The 20710-nt window shown below is 38.3% G+C and overlaps 1 long non-coding RNA gene across 1 annotated transcript; it reads left to right on the top strand.

Annotated features, from left to right (window-relative positions):
• The first annotated feature begins 18653 nt into the window (after positions 1-18653).
• On the top strand, positions 18654-19666 carry LOC132104797 (uncharacterized). Its single transcript, XR_009423608.1, has 2 exons — positions 18654-18717; positions 19412-19666. It is a non-coding gene; the product is annotated as an uncharacterized LOC132104797 (long non-coding RNA).
• Positions 19667-20710: the final 1044 nt, after the last annotated feature.

Below are 20710 nucleotides of genomic sequence, written 5' to 3'. Positions count from 1 at the left end.
GCGCAGATTTGATGTTAAACGGCTCGTTCAGTGAATCGCACGGCGTCTCAGTGATCAGCCGTGAAACAGTGATTCTGTTCAAATTCCCTTTAAAATCTTAAACGATTCCCTTTGAGCTAAATTGACCTGTTTCCCTTACAAGAGTTTCAGAGTTTTCAGAGTTTCAGCACCATCCTGAGACCTTTAAAACTTCAGCTCAAAGAAGGAGGCTGAGGAAAAAGAAACGGTCTTCTGCTCCAGCCCCCAAGTCCGCTTCAGTGTCAGCTCAAGCCCCAGAATTGGCTCACTTCCTCGACCTCCGTCACAAGTTTTCTCTAGCCACTGAATTCATTAATGAGTCCATTCCAGAGTATAGTCCCCTGAGGACACCAGTCCCTGAGTACAACCCAGTGATGGCTCCAGTCCCCAAGCTCAGCCCAGTGCCCGCTCAAGTCCCCAAGCATAGCCAAGTGCACACCCTATCACCAGAATGTATCCTCAGCCAACATAGCCACCAAGCCAGATACTTTCAAGCCCTGAGAATAGAGACCCTGCATACAATGTTTGTTCTCCCTATTACAGCCGTAGCCATAGTGTGTTTGGGATTGTGCTTGGGCTACAGCAAATGGTTAAATATAAATAATAATAATAATCAAAATCATACTCTAGATTTAATACTGTCACATGGAATTGATGTTTAGGGTGTTGAAATTATGCAGCCAAGCAATGATATCACAGATCATTATGTGTAAACTGAAGTTTATCTCGTGTAAACTTCATATTGCTAAAACTGTAAATTCTACACTTTGTTACAAGTACGGTAGAACCATCACTTCTACCACAAAAGACTGCTTTGTAACTAATCTTCCTGATTTATCTCAATTCCTTAGCACATCCAAATACTCACTGTTTGACACAATCTGTTTTGTTTAAAGCGCTATATAAATAAAGGTGACTTGACTTGATATTTCTTCGCGGCCCGGAAAAACATACCAATTTATTTAACTAAAAAATTAATGGAATGCATAGTCTATATAAAATCCTGGATGAGGAGTAATTTCTTACTGCTAAATTCTGAAAAAACTTAATTATAATTATAAGTAATTTATAATGTTAATATGATATCATATCAATTAATTAATGTTAATATGATATCAATATCATATTATATGTTAATTATAAGACCTATTTTGAAGAATTTTGATGGTTCACTTTTATTGTAAATTCATGAGTGCAGCTCCATGAGTGCACCTGCATCGCGTTAGCACTCGTTAGCTTTCCATTAGCATTTCCATTCGTATCTATCGCTGTTTTCTTTTCTCCTCTACTCTTTCTCACTACTCTCTCTCTCCAGTTTTTCACAAGTTCATCAAACATCTGTGGTAAGAATTTTTCTTTAAGCACGGTGAGTAATGGCTTCTCTTGCTATTGTTATTTGCACTGCTTGCCACATTTATAGTTTATCTATCTCTGTCGGAGGTGAGAGATTCACATGTGATAAATGCAGAGAAATAGGCTGACAGAAAAGATTTCAGAATTAGAGACACACATACAAACTTTAACTGAGGACAGTAAGAATGTGAGGGCTCTAGATACGGCTTTGGATGCATCTAGCTCAGGGAGTCCTGTACATTATCCGGATCCGACAACAGAGCCCCTGCAGCAGGGCAACTGGGTGACAGTGAGGCGGCATAGTCGCGGGTCAAAACACCACTCTTCTGTGCCTATCAAAACATTAAACAGGTTCTCCCCACTCAGTGATGCACCCACTGAGAACATGAATATAGAGACACCAGCCACCACAGTCAAATGTTTACCGGGAGCCAGAGCACCTGACATCTTGGTAAATTTAAAAGTGCTGGCAAATGCTAAACGTAAATACAGTAAGATTGTTATTCATGCCGGCGCTAATGATGTTCAACTTCGCCATTCGGAGATAACATTAAAGAGGTGTGTGAACTTGCAAGCACAATGTCAGACACTGTAACATGCTCTGGCCCCGCCCTGCTTGCCGTGGTGAGGAGATGCATAGCAGATTGTCATCACTCAATGGCTGGATGTCTAAGTGGTGCTGCAGAGTAACATAGGTTTCATAGACAATTGGATGAGCTTTTGGGGCAGACCTGACCTGTTGAAAAGAGATGGTCTTCATCCTTCCTGGGGTGGTGCTTCTCTTCTCTCTAGAAATATGGCACATAGTCATAGAGTTTATACTTGACTTATACTTGTTGTTCAGTTGCTTTGACGCAATGTATTTTGTTTAAAGCGCTATATAAATAAAGGTCACTTGACTTGACTAACAGGGGCCCCGGTCAGGAAGCAGACAGACTGGCTAAACCAACCGTCTGCTAGCCGCCTCACACCACAGAGGTCAGTTTATTCTCAGTGCATAGAGACTCTTTCACCTAGATATCACACTATAGAGACTGTGTCTGTTACCCAAACTAGAAAATACAAAAAACACCCAAACCAATTTAAGAGGAACAATTTAATTGAGGTTCAATAAATAAAAAAAAGATGCAATATGGATAAACAAATGATAAAGCTTGGCTTATTGAATTTCAGATCCCTTTCTACGAAAGCACTTTTTGTAAATAACATGATCACTGATCATAATCTAGATGTGCTCTGTTTGACAGAAACCCGGCTAAAACCTGGTGATTACATTATTTTAAATGAGTCCATCCCCCAAGATTACTGTTATAATCATGAGCCACGTCCAAAAGGCAAAGGGAGAGGTGTTGCTTCAATTTATAACAATGTTTTCAGGATTTCTCAGAGGGCAGACTTCAAGTATAACTCGTTTAATGGTGTTTCATATAACATTATCCAGAGAACAAAATTTTAATGATAAATGCGCTGTGATGTTTTTTCTGGCTACTGTATACAGGCCACCAGGGCACCATACAGACTTTATTATAGAGTTTGTTGATTTTACATCCGAGTTAGTGCTGTGGCTGCATATAAAGTTTTAATAGTTGATGATTTTAATATCGATGCTGATAATGAAAAAAATGCATTGGGATCAGCATTTATAGACAAATCCGGCAAAACACAGAAGTAAAGCAGCGCCGCCATTACTCCTTGCCTTTGCTGCTAAGGAAGCAGCAGAAGTAGTGTGTTGGTCCTGTAGGCGGCTGTAGCAGATGTTAGCTCAAGCTGTACGAAAAGTTATTTTTATTTAGTTTTTTTAGTACGTATGCTGTCCAGTGATGCCGGGAAAAGCGTGTTGTGTGGTTGGCTGTTTTAACAACAGCACAAAACTACAGGCCTGTAATAAAACCGTTTGTGAAATTCACAAACCTTTGTTGCATATTGACTGCCCATGTTCACGGCTATACGGATTACACAGAGTTCCTGGTCAAGATGGAGGAGTATTTATTGTTTGAATTTCGTAACAAAATTGACAGAATCTGAGAGCTGAGTTTTTTTTCTTCTATCATCTATCAAGTCTCCTGCTCTGTCTAGTCTGTAGGTCTCCGTGTCCTATTTGCTTCGTGATTTTTCTGTACATTAGAAAAGGGATGTGTGGCATCAGTTGCGTGTGTCTCACATTTTATTGCATTTGTATTAGTTGTTTGAAGAGTAAAAAAAAATCTGTGGGTCTTAACACAATTACAATCGGCAAATCGTACGGACTAAAAGGGGGATTGGCAAACAATAATATTTTTAAGGATGGCCTAATAGTTATTTGAAACTTGTGAACATATAAGCAACAAAGCTGTTAATGACAGCGTTCGGTTTTATTGTTGTCATCAACTAATACAATTCTTAATTACATTACATATTTTTTACATTATGTTGTCAATAAATTACCTTTATCAGTATGTTTTGTCCACTGCCTAACATCATCTACCCAAAGTTCCCTTTCACCAGACATTATCTTTAACGAGCAGGATCCGCTTTCAATGAAATGTCATTAGAGGGCACTGGCAAGTGTCACACCATCACACTTCGCAGGCACGCAGTAATGGCGGCAGGCAAGATGGCGACGCCCATAGAATTCACAGCAGATTTGTGTATAGACATTCTGAACTCTATTGGGGTTAGACAACATGTCTTAGGTCCTACTCATTATTGAAATCATACTCTAGATTTAATACTGTCACATGGAATTGATGTTGATGGTGTTGAAATTATGGAGCCAAGTGATGATATCTCAGATCATTATTTAGTTTTGTGCAAACTTCATATAGCCAAAACTGTAAATTCTACTTCTTGTTAAAAGTATGGTAGAGCCATCACTTCTACCACATAAGACTGCTTTGTAAGTAATCTTCCTGATGTATCCGAATTCCTTAGCATATACAAAACCTCAGAACAAATTGATGATGTAACAAAAACTATGGACTCTCTCTTTTCTAGCATTTTAAATACAGTTGCTCCTTTATGCTTAAGGAAGGTTAAGGAAAACAGTCTGACATCATGGTATAATGAGCACACTCGCACCCTAAAGAGAGCAGCCCGGAAAATGGAGCGCAGCTGGAGGAAAACAAAACTAGAGGTATTTTGTATTGCTTGGTGGGAAAGTAACCTATCCTACAGAAAAGCATTAAAAACTGCTGGATTCGATTACTTTTCTTCTCTAGAAGAAGTTTGTTTCTAGAAGAAAACAAACATAACCCCAGGTATTTAATCAATACAGTGGATAATTTAACAAAAAATAAAGCGTCAACAAGCGTTGACATTTCACAACATCACAGCAGTAAGGACTTTATTAACTACTTTACTTCTAAAATCAATACTATTAGGGATACAATTTTAACCATTCAGCCATCAGCTACAGTATCGCATCAGACAGTGCACTATAGATCCCCTGAGGAACAGTTCCACTCTTTCTCTACTATAGGAGAGGAAGAATTGTATAAACTTGTTAAATCATCTAAACCAACAACATGTATGTTAGATCCTATTCCATCTAAGCTCCTAGAACAGGTGCTTCCAGAAGTCATAGATCCTCTCTTCTGACTATTATTAATTCCTCACTGTCATTAGGATATGTCCCCAAAACCTTCAAACTGGCTGTTATTAAGCCTCTCATCAAAAAAACACAACTAGACCCCAATGAACTAATCAAAAATAGGCCGATCTCGAATCTCCCTTTTCTGTCCAAGATACTAGAAAAGGTAGTATCCTCACAATTATATTCCTTCATAGAGAAAATGGTATCTGTGATGATTTCCAGTCAGGATTTAGACCATATCATAGTACTGAGACTGCTCTCCTTAGAGTTACAAATGACCTGTCTTATCATCTGATCGTGGTTGTATCTCTCTATTAGTGCTACTGAATCTTAGTGCTGCGTTCGACACTATTGACCACAACATTCTTTTGCATAGACTAGAACACTTTGTTGGCATTAATGGAAGTGCATTAGGATGGTTTAAGTCGTATTTATATAACCGCCATCAATTCGTAGCAGTGAATGAAGAGGTATCATATTGATCACAAGTATGGAGTATGGAGTACCTTAAGGCTCAGTACTAGGGCCGCTACTCTTCACACTTTACATGTTACCCTTGGGAGATATCATCAGGAAACATGGTTAGCTTTCACTGTTATGCTGATGACACTCAGCTCTATATTTCTTCGCGGCCAGGTGAAACACAACAATTTGAAAAACTAATGGAATGCATAGTCGATATAAAAAACTGGATGACGAGTAATTTCTTACTGCTAAATTCTGAAAAAAACAGAGGTGTAAATTATAGGACCTAAAAACTCTGCACGTAATAACCTAGAACACTGTCTAAGACTCAATGGCTGCTCTGTAAATTCTTCGTCATCAGTTAGGAATCTAGGTGTGCTATTTGATAACAATCTTTCCTTAGAAAGCCACATTTCTAGCATTTGTACAACTGCATTTTCCATCTCAAAAATATATCTAAATTATGGCCTATGCTATAAATGTCAAATGCAGAAATGTTAATCCATGCATTTATGACCTCAAGGTTAGATTATTGTAATGCTTTATTATGTGATTGATCTGCACACTAAACAAACTACAGTTAGTCCAAACTGCAGCAACAAGTGTTCTTACTAGAACCAGGGTATATGACCATATTAGCCCGGTCCTGTCAATAATACCTAGAATATCAAAATCAACTGTGGGTGGCAGATCCTTTTCCTATTTGGCGCCTTAACTTTGGAATAACCTACCTAACATTGTTCGGGAGGCAGACACACTATTGCAGTTTAAATCTAGATTAAAGTCCCATCTCTTTAACCTGGCTTACACATTACACACTAATTTGCTTCTAATATCCAAATCAATTAAAGGATTTTTAGGTTGTATTAATTAGGAGAACCGGGAACACTTCCCATAACACCCGATGTACTTGCTACATCATTAGAAGAATGGCATCTGCACTAATATTAGTCTGTTTCTCTCATATTCCGCGGTCACCATAGCAACCAGATCCAGTATGTATCCAGACCAGATGGTGGACCAGCACCCAGAAAAGACCTCTACAGCCCTGAAAGACAGTGGCGACCAGGACAGAGCCCAAGATACAGATCCCCTGTAAAGACCTTGTCTCAGAGACCTTGTCTCTGACGACCACCGGGACAAGACCCCAGGAAACAGATGATTCTGCACAATCTGATTTTGCTGCAGGCTGGAATTGAACTGCTGGTTTCATCTGGTTTCATTTCCCCCAACTGAGCCTGGTTTCTTCCAAGGTTTTTTTTTTCTCCATTCTGTCACCGATGGAGTTTTGGTTCCTTGCCACTGTCGCCTCTGGCTCGCTTAGTTGGGGTCACTTCATTTACAGCAATAGCGACTTTGATTGAAAATGATTGCAAATGATTGATACTATTTAAACTGAACTGAGATGACATCACTGAATTCAATGATGAACTGCCTTTAACTGTCATTTTGCATTATTGACACACTGTTTTCCTAATTAATGTTGTTCAGTTGCTTTGACGCAATGCATTTTGTTTAAAGCGCTATATAAATAAAGGTGACTTGACTTGACTTGCCGCATAGTCATCTTTTAATCATATATGCAAATGTCTTGACTCCACAGCAGAGAAAGCTATTTGTCTTTACTGTTCCAATGCTTATGGAGGGCACTATAAATGTATAGGTGAAATAAAAAAGTTGATTTATTTCACTAATTCCATTCAAATAGTAAAACTTGTATATTATATTCATTCATTACACACAGACTGATATATTTCAAATATTTATTTCTTTTAATTTTGATGATTATAACTGACATCTAAGGAAAATCCCAAATTCAGTATCTCAGAACATTTGAATATTGTGAAAAGGTCCAATATTGAAGACACCTGGTGCCACAATCTAATCAGCTAATTAACTCAAAACACCTGCAAAGGTCTTTAAATGGTTTCTCAGTCTAGTTCTGTAGGCTACACAATCATGGGGAAGACGGCTGACTTGACAGTTGTCCAAAAGACGACCACTGACACCTTGCACAAGGAGGGCAAGACACAAAAGGTCATTGCAAAAGAGGCTGGCTGTTCACAGAGCTCTGTGTCCAAGCACATTAATAGAGAGGCGAAGGAAAAGATTTGGTAGAAAAAATGTACAAGCAATAGGGATAACCGCACCCTGGAGAGGATTGTGAAACAAAACCTATTCAAAAATGTGGGGGAAATTCACAAAGAGTGGACTGCAGTTGGAGTCAGTGCTTCAAGAACCACTACGCACAGACATATGCAAGACATGGGTTTCAGCTGTCGCATTCCTTTTTTTCAAGCAACTCTTGAACAACAGACAGCGTCAGAAGCGTCTTGCCTGGGCTAAAGACAAAAAGGACTGGACTACTGATGAGTGGTCCAAAGTTATGTTCTCTGATGAAAGTAAATTTAGCATTTCCTTTGGAAATCAGGGTACCAGAGTCTGGAGGAAGAGAGGAGAGACACACAATCCATGTTGCTTGAGGTCCAGTGTAAAGTTTCCACAGTCAGTGATGGTTTGGGGTGCCATGTCATCTTCTGGTGTTGGTCCACTGTGTTTTCTGAGGTCCAAGGTAATTGCGGCTGTATACCAGGAAGTTTTAGAGAACTTCATGGTTCCTGCTGCTGACCAACTTTATGGAGATGCAGATTTCATTTTCCAACAGGACTTGACACCTGCACACAGTGCCAAAGCTACCAGTACTTGTTTTAAGGACCATGGTATTCCTGTTCTTAATTGGCCAGCAAACTCACCTGACCTTAACCCCATAGAAAATCTATGGGGTATTGTAAAGAGGAAGATGCGATATGCCAGACTCAACAATGCAGAAGAGCTGAAGGCCACTATCAGAGCAACCAGGGCTCTCCTAACACCTGAGCAGTGCCACAGACTGATCGACTCCATGCCACGCCACATTGCTGCAGTAATTCAGGCAAAAGGAGACCCAACTAAGTATTGAGTGCTGTACATGCTCATACTTTTCATGTTTGTACTTTTCAGTTGGCCAAGATTTCTAAAAATCCTTTCTTTGAGATATATTAGACTGTGTGTTTGTATGAATATAATATACAAGTTTTTGAATAGAATTAGTGAAATAAATCAACTTTTTGATGATATTCTAATTATATGACCAGCACCTGTATATTTAAAATCTTTTATCTTTCTTTCTTTCTTTCTTTCTTTCTTTCTTTCTTTTTCTTTCTTTCTTTCTTTCTTTCTTATCAATTGACAGCACTAGTTTAAACCAACCAAAATGCTGATTCATGAACTATCACTACTTTGGTTTTGATTAACCTAAATCTTGACATTTACGTCACTTCCTGTTTGTTGATGGCGCCCGTACTGCGTTTGAGCTCCGTCACTATATTCTTTTTATCGACTATTTTTATCTTAAAAATAAATTTTATACACCATAGTTTCCGTTTATATGACGTGTGAATATATCCTCTATTGTATTCTACAACAAAAACAATCAGATCGCCTCATTATCACTAGTTTTATTTTGAGCTCCTGGGTCCGCTATTAGCTTATAGCCCGTTAGCATCAGCGGCGTGGTTGCTGCTAACTGCGCTTACATTGCTAATACTCTATTCACACACAACTCTATTCACACACATTACCACTGCTGTACTCACTGTTACTTGCTTTAATGGCGCATGAATGTCTACCTTTGATTGCAGGCGAGGACACACCGAATGCAGCTCGAGCTCGAGGCCGTAGGGAAGCAGATTCGCGACCTGGAGGAGAGACAGTCCCAGCTGAGAGAGCGGAGAGCCACGCTGGAATCATCCCGGGCTGATGCTCACAAGTCTGGGGTAAGTATACAGCGTGCTGTTAACAGTCCCACCACGTCTACTCCGTGTGTTTCTCTGAACAGGCCCGGTGCACCCAGGACACGAACTTCCCAGATGTCCACAGCGGAGGACACGAGCCAGGCCCCGGGCGACGACTTCTCCCCCTCTGGTCTTCGAGATCTCCACACGGAACCGCTTCGCTCCCCTCCGCGAGACAGGACGCGACGCTGTGATCATCGGAGACTCCATCGTCCGACACGTCTGTGCTACGTTAGCTGAAGGTAAAGTGCACACTCATTGTTTCCCTGGTGCTCGTGTTCTCGGCAGACGGAGACGCTGAAGAGGGACTTCAGGAGCCTGATCGAGACGGTTCGCAGCACGACGCCCGCATCGTGTCAGGACCACTGCCCACGTATCGACGAGGACACGAAAAATTCAGTAGACTTTTTGCTTTAAATGAATGGTTGTTGTCATGGTGTAAAGAACAGAAACTGCTATTTGTTAATAACTGGAATCTTTTCTGGGAGCGTTTCGCGCTGATGGCTTCCACCCCAGCAGAGTCGGAGCGGAGCTGCTCTCTGACAACATCTCCAGGACACTTCGCTCCATGTGACTAGTTAGACAATTCTCAAATAACTCTTATGATGACTTTTGTTCCACCCGCTTAAATGATAAAAGTACTTGCGCTGTACAATCTATTAAGACTGTGTCTGTTCCCCGAATAGTGATGTCAAAATATAAATTTAATGTAGTATATAGAAAAAATCTTATCATGATTAAACCAGAAACATGTAAAGTAAATGAACAAAAACAATCTTTAAAGTTTGGGCTCATAAATATTAGATCACTCACACCCAAAGCAGTTATTGTAAATAAATTGATCACAGATAATAGTTTTGATGTACTCTGCTTGACTGAAACCTGGCTAAAACCAAATGATTATTTTGGTCTAAATGAGTCGACTCCACCTAACTACTGAGCATGAGCCCCGTCAGACTGGTCGTGGCGGAGGTTTTGCAACAATATATAGTGATATTCTCAATGTTACCCAGAAAACGGGATACAGGTTTAACTCATTCGAAATACTTCTGCTTAATGTTACACTGTCTGACATGCAAAAGAAATCTAATGTATCTCTTGCTCTGGCTACTGTGTATAGACCACCAGGGCCGTATACAAAATTCCTAAAAGAATTTGCAGATTTCCTCTCAGACCTTCTGGTTACAGTTGATAAGGCGCTAATCATGGGAGATTTTAATATTCACGTTGCTAATACAAATGATGCATTAGGACTTACTGACCTAATAAACTCTTTTGGAGTCAAGCAAAATGTCACCAGGCCCACTCATCGTTTTAATCATACACTAGATTTAATTATATTGCATGGAATCGATCTTACTGCTATAGATATCGTACACATAGATATCTCAATGTGATGATATTACAGACCATTTCCTTGTATCGTGCATGCTGCATATCACTGATATTAACTATATGTCTCAGCGTTACCGTCTTGGCAGAACTATTGTTCCAGTCACCAAAGACAGATTCGCAAATAACCTGCCTGATCTATCTCAACTGCTATTTGTACCCAAAAATACACATGAATTAGACGAAATGACTGACAACATGGGCACTATTTTCTCTAATACATTAGAAGCTGTTGCTCCCATCAAATTGAAAAAGGTTAGAGAAAAATGTACTGTGCCATGGTATAACAGTAATACTCACTCTCTCAAGAAAGTAACTAGTAGTCTTGAACGCAAATTGAGAAAAACTTACTTGGAAGTTTTTAGAATTGCATGGAAACACAGTATGTCCAGCTATAGACATGCTCTAAAAACTGCTAAGGCAGAGCATATCCACAAACTCATAGAAAATAACCAAAACAATCCAAGGTTTTTATTTAGCACAGTGGCTAAATTAACAAATTACCAGATGCCACCTGATTCAAATATTCCACCAACGTTAAATAGTAATGACTTTATGAATTTCCTCACTGATAAAATAGATAACATTATAGAATATAATAGAAATACAATAGCGAATGTAGATTCAACAGCGTCTAACACTTCAGTTTCATCCATCGCACCCAAAGATAAACTGCAGTGCTATACAAATATAGGACAGGAAGAGCTAAATAAACTTATCACTGTATCTAAACCAACAACATGTTTATTAGATCCTGTACCCACTAAAATACTGAAAGAGTTGTTACCTGTAGCCGAAGAACCACTTCTCAATATTATTAACTCGTCGTTATCTTTAGGTCACGTCCCAAAACCATTCGAGCTGGCAGTTATTAAGCCTATTATTAAGAAACCAAAACTAGATCCTAGTGAACTGGCAAATTATAGGCCTATTTCAAATCTTCCATTTATGTCTAAAATTTTAGAAAACGTTGTGTCTGCTCAATTGAGCATCTTCCTGCACAAAAATGATCTGTATGAAGAATTTCAAATGACCTGCTTCTTGCGTCAGATCAAGGCTGCATCTCATTTCTAGTTTTACTTGATCTTAGTGATGCGTTCGACACCATAGATCATGACATACTCATAGATAGATTACAAAACTATACAGGTATTCAAGGGCAGGCTCTAAGATGGTTTAGATCCTACCTGTCCGATCGCTACCATTTTGTTTACTTAAATGGGGAGTCATCTCATTTATCATCAGTAAAATATGGAGTGCCACAAGGATCCGTCCTAGGTCCCCTTCTATTTTGAAAAAGTGAAGATGAGAGTAACTTGGATGAACAAGACGCATTTGGTCTGGTGATTAAGCATTTTTCATAATTAAACATAAAATCAAAATTCATGTCTCTACTACTTTTAATAAACATTCCTGTACTTATTTTGCACACACACACACACACACACACACACACACACACACACACACACACACACACACACACACACACACACACACACACACACACTCAAACATTTAAAGATTTTCACAAATGTAATCACACAATATAATACATGCCATACATCTAAATGCTCTATTTTAATATTTTGTTTAATTTGGACAATTTGCCAGATTATAAAAGTATACTTGGATGCAAATGCCATTTCAAGTTTGCAACAATTTAATTTTTTATTTTTTGTAACAACCAATACAATCTGCTAAATCTTAAATGACACACTTACACATCCTATGGTCCCCCCCCCTCTATCTCTCTCTCTCTCTCACACACACACAAACACACACACACACACACACACACACACACAGAAATAATAATAAAAATATATCCAAAATGGGAACCTACAGAGAGTGTTTGACAGTAGATGAAAGTTGGATAAGATACAGCAAGGTCATTGAGGGGTGAGAATGACAGGTACAGCTCAACTTCACCAGACAGCCTGATGCAGGTATGACAATAACAAGTGTTCATCTACAGCCCACAGGAACAAAACTGTTTTGACAGCCTCACAGCATTTGAAGAAGACTGCAGGATACAATTCTGCCATAATTCACTGGACACTATAACTAAAACTACAAACCGGCAGTGAAAAAGCTAAATGCAGAGAGCAATTTAAGAAATTGCGGACTGATAATGTCATTATTTGCATGTTTTGATTGGAAGAAAATGGATGCATTAAAATGTATTTTTCTCTTTTTCATTGATTTCATTGTCCTTTGTGGACAATGCTGAATGTATGAAAACAAATGTTCCAAATCCCTTTACCCTGTTATTTGAAGTTGTGCAAGCATATGTAGTACATCATGAAATACAATAGCACCTCTCAATAGTCAAGTCAAGTCACCTTTATTTATATAGCGCTTTAAACAAAATACATTGTGTCAAAGCAACTGAACAACATTCATTAGGAAAACAGTGTCAATAATGCAAAAATGATAGTTAAAGGCAGTTCATCATTGAATTCAGTGATGTCATCTCTGTTCAGTTAAATAGTGTCTGTGCATTTATTTGCAATCAAGTCAACGATATCGCTGTAGATGAAGTGTCCCCAACTAAGCAAGCCAGAGGCGACAGCGGCAAGAAACCGAAACTCCATCAGTGACAGAATGGAGAAAAAAACCTTGGGAGAAACCAGGCTCAGTTGCGGGGCCAGTTCTCCTCTGACCAGACGAAACCAGTAGTTCAATTCCAGGCTGCAGCAAAGTCAGATTGTGCAGAAGAATCATCTGTTTCCTGTGGTCTTGTCCTGGTGGTCGTCTGAGACAAGGTCTTTACAGGGTATCTGTATCTGGGGCTCTAGTTGTCCTGGTCTCCACTGTCTTTCAGGGATGTAGATGTCCTTTCTAGGTGCTGATCCACCATCTGGTCTGGATACGTACTGGATCCGGGTGACTGCAGTGACCCTCTGATCTGGACACAGACTGGATCTGGTGGCTACGGTGACCTCGGCTACGATGATCAGTGGCAACACTGATAATCCGGTGTAGACAACATACATGCTGAATATGGCATTTGAATATGGTGACCATCCTACTGATTAGTAGGCTAAATAACAGTATGAGAAAAGAGTAGTATGGCCAAATTTACATTTTCATAAACTAGAAGTGAAAAGTTATGTAAAAATATCACTGAAATATCTGAAATATCATATATTAACTGAAATATCACATTGAATAACTATTCAGATTTAATTAAGTATATCTTTGTATTTTGTTGCATTCAGCCTTCCCAGTTCCCCAGTCCCTGCCATTGAAAGATACCCATACAGCATGATGCTACCACCACAATGCTTCAATGTTGCAGTGTTATTCCGCAGGTGATGAGTGGTGCCTGGTTTCCTCCAATACGTGATGCTAGAAATGGATGTTCATCAGACCAGAGAATCTGAGAGACCCTTAGGTCATTTATTTTTGAATTTGTTTATTTATTTATTTATTATTCTCCCTCCACCAAACACCCCTGACCCCCAAGCAGGCTTTCATATGTCATGTATTGAGGGTTAGGGTTAATCCAGTCTGTCATAAAGCATTCAGACTGGTGAAGTGTTGCAGTGATGGTTGATCTTCTGCAAGTTCCTCCCATCTCTCCACATGATCTCTGCAGCTCAATCAGGTGCTTGGTCACTTCTCGTATTATAGTCCTTCTCCCAAACTTCTTCAATTTAATAATTATGGAGGTCACTCTGTATAATTACCGTATAATTATAAGTATAATTACTGACACTTGCGCAGTTGCACAGACAGAGTGACAACCTCTGACCAAGTCAAAGCATGCATCTCATAGACTTTCAACATAGCATTCCCCAATGCAACAATATTTGCTTTGTAATATCAGAACCTCTACTATGGCTGATGATCAAACAAACAACTGGTCAGAATTAAACAGCCAGCTCATTTAGTCAGTGCAAATCCTTAACATTCTAAAGGCATGGTCATGGTCACATTTATCATTGTTCAGTTAATTTTCACAGTTGAAATCCAGTAATTTGCAATTTGAAATTCTAAAAAGACAAAAAGTGAAAGCGAAGAGGAAGTAACCTTAGGTCCAAAATAGGAAGGGCTCACCAACATGCCTGCACTTCTCAAGTTGTCTTAAACCGAGACAATCAAGCATTTCCCAAAAGAGACGCTTATTATAGGAACATGCTCAGCATCAATAACCATGACATACACAAGTGAGAAAATGCTCTTGTAGAAAATTCCTACAGGGCAATGCACTGGATTCATACCGTGCTACACTGAGACTTAATCAAATGCCACTTCAAAGCATAGAGACACCTTGAAGGGTGGCTATTCTTTACTGAAAGGGGCAGAACAGGGCAACTAAGAGAGGGCAGACATTGTCCTTCTGAACTCTCCATGAATTGAGACCAAGTCTCCTGTGTTCTGTTAACAACATATGCAGAACATGAGAGAGACAAAGTGTGTGCAATGGATCTGTTACTGCTTAAACACAATGAAACTTGTTGAATCGAATCCAGAGACCAGCATATGCTCTTCTGCTGTTTTCTATGCATTTCTATGAGAGGCCTGAGCACCATTTCTGGGTCAAAATATCGAGAGTGGACCTCAGCAGGACCCGGCTGAGAAACCTTAGCTGTGAACCTTAGGTCAATGTGCATGAGAGGGCACATATTGTGAATTTGCAGACCCCAATCGTTGAAAGGAAAAACCAAGCTTCACTGCATACCTCTTCTGGTCCCCTCGTGCATGTTGCAGAGAGAAAGAACAAAACTTGTTCACAGAGGGAATAAGCTGAAACTTATGTATGACAGCAGTCTATGTGTCCCAAAAAATTCCAGACATGGGATACTGAAGGAGCTAGCATGAAGATTTTAATCTTATTTTAAATTCAGCAAAGATCAATGCTTAGTCACAACCAAACACTCCATCAAATTTTTTGGCTTGAAGCATCAGATCGGATCAGCTCCTTGACCACTTCAGAGTTCAAACCATCACCTTCATCACCAACTCTTCTCACAAGCATGTCTTTTTGAGGCATCAGTGATGGAATGCCTTGGTGGCCGTTGTTAGTGGTATCTTTTAATGAATTGCATGATTCTATATGGGTTTTAGACAATCATCCCACCTGGAGTTGTTTCCCAATTAAAAAAAAGTTTTAACAGAAACAACATTTAGTAATTAGTAGTTTACTGTAAATGCTTGTCAGTATACTTGACCGTAAACTTCAACCACATTTAAAAGACAATAGAACCAATCATGGAATTATAAAGATGCACTTTAAAAGAAGCACTGTATTAAGTTTAAAAGCTTAAGTTCAGCTAATTGCATTTATTATAAATGTAAACAATAACACATTTTCATTTAATTGTAATTAACTGTTTGAAATAAAATACATTAAGATACATATATTTACATATATTTAGGTTAAAAATACACTAAAAGTTTTTTTTTTCACAAGCAAACTTTTGTCAAGCAGAAAGATCTGTAAAAAGCAGCACATGCCAATGTCTATGTAAAAATACTCTACTGTGTGTGTCTGGATCTGAACTGTTTAGAAAAAGCAACAGATTTATAATGAGTACATCACATATGTACTTTATTTGATCTCCTTTTCTCTCTGAGGCCACACTTACACATCTTAATTAGATTATTTTGCAAACATGCTGTGACAACTAGTTCTGACTAGAATAAAATACCCAGTGCAAAACATCCCAATACACTATGCTGAATGTCAAGCAGCAACAATAATCATATCACAATCACTGAATACAGCACTGGTTAAGCCACATTAGATCCTCAACTGTAATTATGAGGGTTAAATTCCACTTCTAGGGTGACTTTCTCTCTGTATCAATAATTAATATGTCCTTCACTGCAGCAATGCCTCATTGAGAGAGGAAGACAGTGCCATAAAATTAGCATTTTAGCATTTTTTTTTACTGTCACACTTGAACTGTGTTCACTCTTTCTTGTCTCACTCCCTTGTTCCATCTCCTCCAACTTCTTTATTTTTCCTCAGGGTGATAATCTAGAAACTATGTCAGAATATATATATATATACTGTATATATAACAAAACCGGTTAATGGCCATTTCAAATTTTCAGTTCTGTTTGGAACTATAAAATTTTATTCCGTTTCTGGTTCTGGTTTCTGTTCCTGTCAAAATTTTGTTTGTTTCCATTTCCGTTCCTTGAACCGGTTTAGAGCCCTGTTTGGACATGCTAAATAAGTATATACCACACTCTTTCCTGTCTGATGTTAACTTGTTTCATGCCTTCTCAGATCTCTCATTTGTACACCAGTGTATGATGAAATTCAGATGATCAGTCTTTCAGGGGTAAGCAAACATTAAATGAAGCACATGCAATCTGAAACATTGATCTCAAAATCCATTTACAGTTGTGAGTAACATTTCAAATGAATGAGGGATTGGAGAGTATAAACATTAGTGAGAGGACATATTTTCTGCACATGCTTTCATTTTGTTCCATTTTCATTGGTCACAGATGCTATTTCAGACACACTACAAGTAATATTGCCTTTGCTAAAAACCAGAGATGGTGTACTAGGTTTGTTTTGTTGGTTTGAAAAACAAGCTGGCCTTAATACATGGTTTATATAATTCCTTTCAAGACCTCAAGGTCACTTTCTAAAAAAACTGAAAACAATCATTCAGCAAAAAACTGTTAAGTATACACTCTAAAAAACGCTGGGTTGTTTTTTCAACCCAAATGCTGGGTTGAGGCCGTTGGATAGAATTTTGGGATGTTTTAACCCAAGTTTGGGTTGAAAATTGGTCTCCGTTGTAACCCAGCGGGGCTGGCTTGAGAACGCGAGCAGCCGCCATTTTCTCATCGTGAAAGAAGCGAGAAGCGAGTGAAAGACTATGGTAAGTAAATATTCAAAATGTAAAGTTATCGTTTATTGTTTACCCAGTTGTATGAAAGGCGGAAACAAAGGTGCTTAACGTTATATTTAAAAGAAGAAAAAAAAAAACGGTCGCGGTTTTCGACACGGAGGACTTAACGGCATCATTTAATGTTACTGAACGGAAGAGGTAATTTTAATATAACATCCGTTGATGTATTTTGTCATATTTACATAAGATTTTACATTATCTGTAAGTTTTGAGGCGTTAACAGACGGTTATGGTCACGGTTACGCTTATGTTAACTTGTCTTTTTTTTCGCGGTTAAACTGAATGTATGTTAGTCTCCTAAAGGAAACGGCATTGTATAGTAAAGACTAGCATTATTATTTTGAGGCTGTTGAAGTGGTAACTGTTAAAAGTATGTTTTACATGTAATATTTCAAACTTGTCCAGCTCTTTGTCTTCATTGTCCTCGCGCCGAGAGTTAAAGACACAGAAGCTGTTTGTGTGAGAGTGACTGACTGTCTGAGGAGGAGGAGGAGGTGTTCTCAGCTTCTTCTGAAGAGATGGACAGATGGATTTAAGGAGAGTAAACTTCAGAATAACATCAAGTTATATTTATTTTTACTAAGACTAAAATAATGCTTGTTTTGTAGATGTTGAAATCCAGAGACAAGATAACTTCATTCTTTTGAGACTGATGTGATTTTTTTTTTTTTTTTTTAATGTTTCTGTTGTGCCCTGCCTGTTTAATTCACATTTTGATGCAACAACAGTGTGATTATATGTTCATATTTTATTGAAACCATTGATGTCCCTCTTTGCAAAACTCAAACTAACTGGAGTTAAGGACACAGAAGTCTGTTTGTGTGAGGAGGTGGTTTTCTCAGCTTCTTCTGAAGAGAGGGAAAGATGGTTTAAGGCAAGTAAACTTCATAATTTCATGATATCAGTTGTTGTTGTTTTTTTACTAAGAGTAAAATAATGTATGTTTTTTATTTTTGTAGATGTTAAAAGCCAGAGACATGGGAGAGCATCATTCTTTTGAGATTTTATGTAAGTTATATTTAGAAAATAAATGTTTCTGTTGTCTCCTGTCGGTTTACTTCACAATTGGATGCAGCAACTGTGTGATTACCTGCTCATTTCATTAAAACCATTGATGTCCGTGTTTTTCATTGCAGGACTCAAACCAACTTTGGAGTTGTCTAATTTGGAGAGTAATCATTATTGGTCTTCCCTCTTAAAGGTAAAGTTCACACAAAAAAATCATTTATTTGCCCTCATGCTATTCCAAACCTATAAGACTTGAATATATTGAAATGAATATATTTTTCATTTTCTCATAATTTTGTTAATCCATTTATAGTCTAGATAATCAGTATTTTCAAGCCTCATAAATAGAGTTATTGTAGAAGTAATTCATTCTGATATTTATATATGAATAAATCTTAAATTGTATGATAGCAAACATGTATGTTCAAAATAAAATACTGGTCTCCCAGACTAGCAATGGAGGACACAAATTAAGAGAATATTAAATATATTTATTTGTTTTCCAAAAATGAGCAGAGTTTGTATGAGTCTGGAACAACATGTGGAGAGTAAATTAAGATTTTTTTTTTTTTTTTGGTGAACTACCATTTGAAGAGCAGCCATCTACGTACATGAACATTTGTGAGGTATGTGACTGTTTTAATGTTTCAGTAAAGAAGTTTTCTGAAAGCAATATTTATTCAAACAATATTACATGCCCTCACACTAGTGCTGCCATTATAGCCTTCACATGAGCTGTGGTAGACCGAGACATTAAACAACCTCACAAAGTGTGGAAATTATAAAACAGATTATTTACCTATCCTTACGAATGTGAATACACCTCTATCTGAAAATGGATAGTTTAATTAAATGTTTTATTTTTTCAAATGTGTTTCTCTTTCTAGGCCACTGATGAAGAGCAGGCAGTGACTGGGATGAATGCTGGTCAAAGAAGAGAACGTTCTTTCCTCTAAACTGATGCAGCAGTGGTTTTAAAGGAGGACACTGCCCTGGATGATGTAGAAGATGTCACATGTGCTGATGGGGCTTCTTCATGACTACATCAATTATGCTAAAGAGATCATGAAAATTGACCGTGATGCATGATATGTATTCATGGACTATGAAACAAACTGTAAGTGTATAATTTGTAAAAACAATGTTAAATGCTTTTTCTGTGTTGTTTAGTAGAAGAGTTTACACTCTTGTCAGTCATACACATACTCACATTCTTTCTCACACACACACACACACACACACACACACACACACACACACACACACACACACACACACACACACATGCGTCTGTTAAATGTTATAATATCTGAGTTAATGTTGTGATTTATTTGTGTACTGTCATGCCAGAATAGTTGGTAAAGAGCATAACTAATTGCACATTTATTGTATAAGTGTTTTCATATATTTTTATACAATATATAAAATTGAACAAAGTCCAATTTGATCTTAAGTTATTTTCTACAAATGTACAATGCTTTATTTATGAACTGTAGCTGTTAATGGCATCCTTCTCTACCCAAATTGGGGTTGTTTTCAACCCAGCAGTTTTTAGAGTGTAGAAACAGGATTGCAATGTTAAAGACCAGAACTGCAATAAAGAAAGGACAAAGCAAAATATAAAGTTTATAGAAATATAAAACAAAAACGTATACAGCGTATTAGTTTAGCAGTGTAGTAGTTTAGCAGCTCCAGTATTGTTTCCATAGATCGAGTTGATGACTCTCCTTAGAACAGTATTTGAAAATCCATTCTATGGTAAGTGTGCACATGAAGTCTTTGCACACTTTCTGAAATCCACACTGTGGTAAGTTCGCACACTAGTATTCTGTGTTCTTTCTAATATCCTATATGGTGAGGGCTTCGCGGTTGCTTCGTGTTCTTTCTTGAGTTGGTAAAAGTCCCATTTATCTTGGGCGCCACTCCACCTATGTATCCTCGTATACCTATGTAAACAGAGTGTTGCTACTAGAGAACTGTTGAGACAGCTCTTTCAGCAAGCTTATGCGAAAGGTAGCGGTAGCCCTTGTGTGACAGGCAAGACTTGGTATAAAATGCTAGGTTCTTAGCCGTATGCCTTTAAAGGAATCTTTCCTGATTCCAAGCCTTCAGCTCTACCCTGGGCTGAGGCCCTAACAATTAAGTTGGGTATGTAGCTTAGGCCTTTGGCCGTAAGGGGTACTGTT

This window comes from Carassius carassius, chromosome 25 (assembly GCF_963082965.1).
Source record: "Carassius carassius chromosome 25, fCarCar2.1, whole genome shotgun sequence".
Lineage (NCBI taxonomy): Eukaryota > Metazoa > Chordata > Actinopteri > Cypriniformes > Cyprinidae > Carassius > Carassius carassius.
Note: the sequence above shows the minus strand (reverse complement) of the source record. Positions and strands in the feature narration are given on the sequence as shown.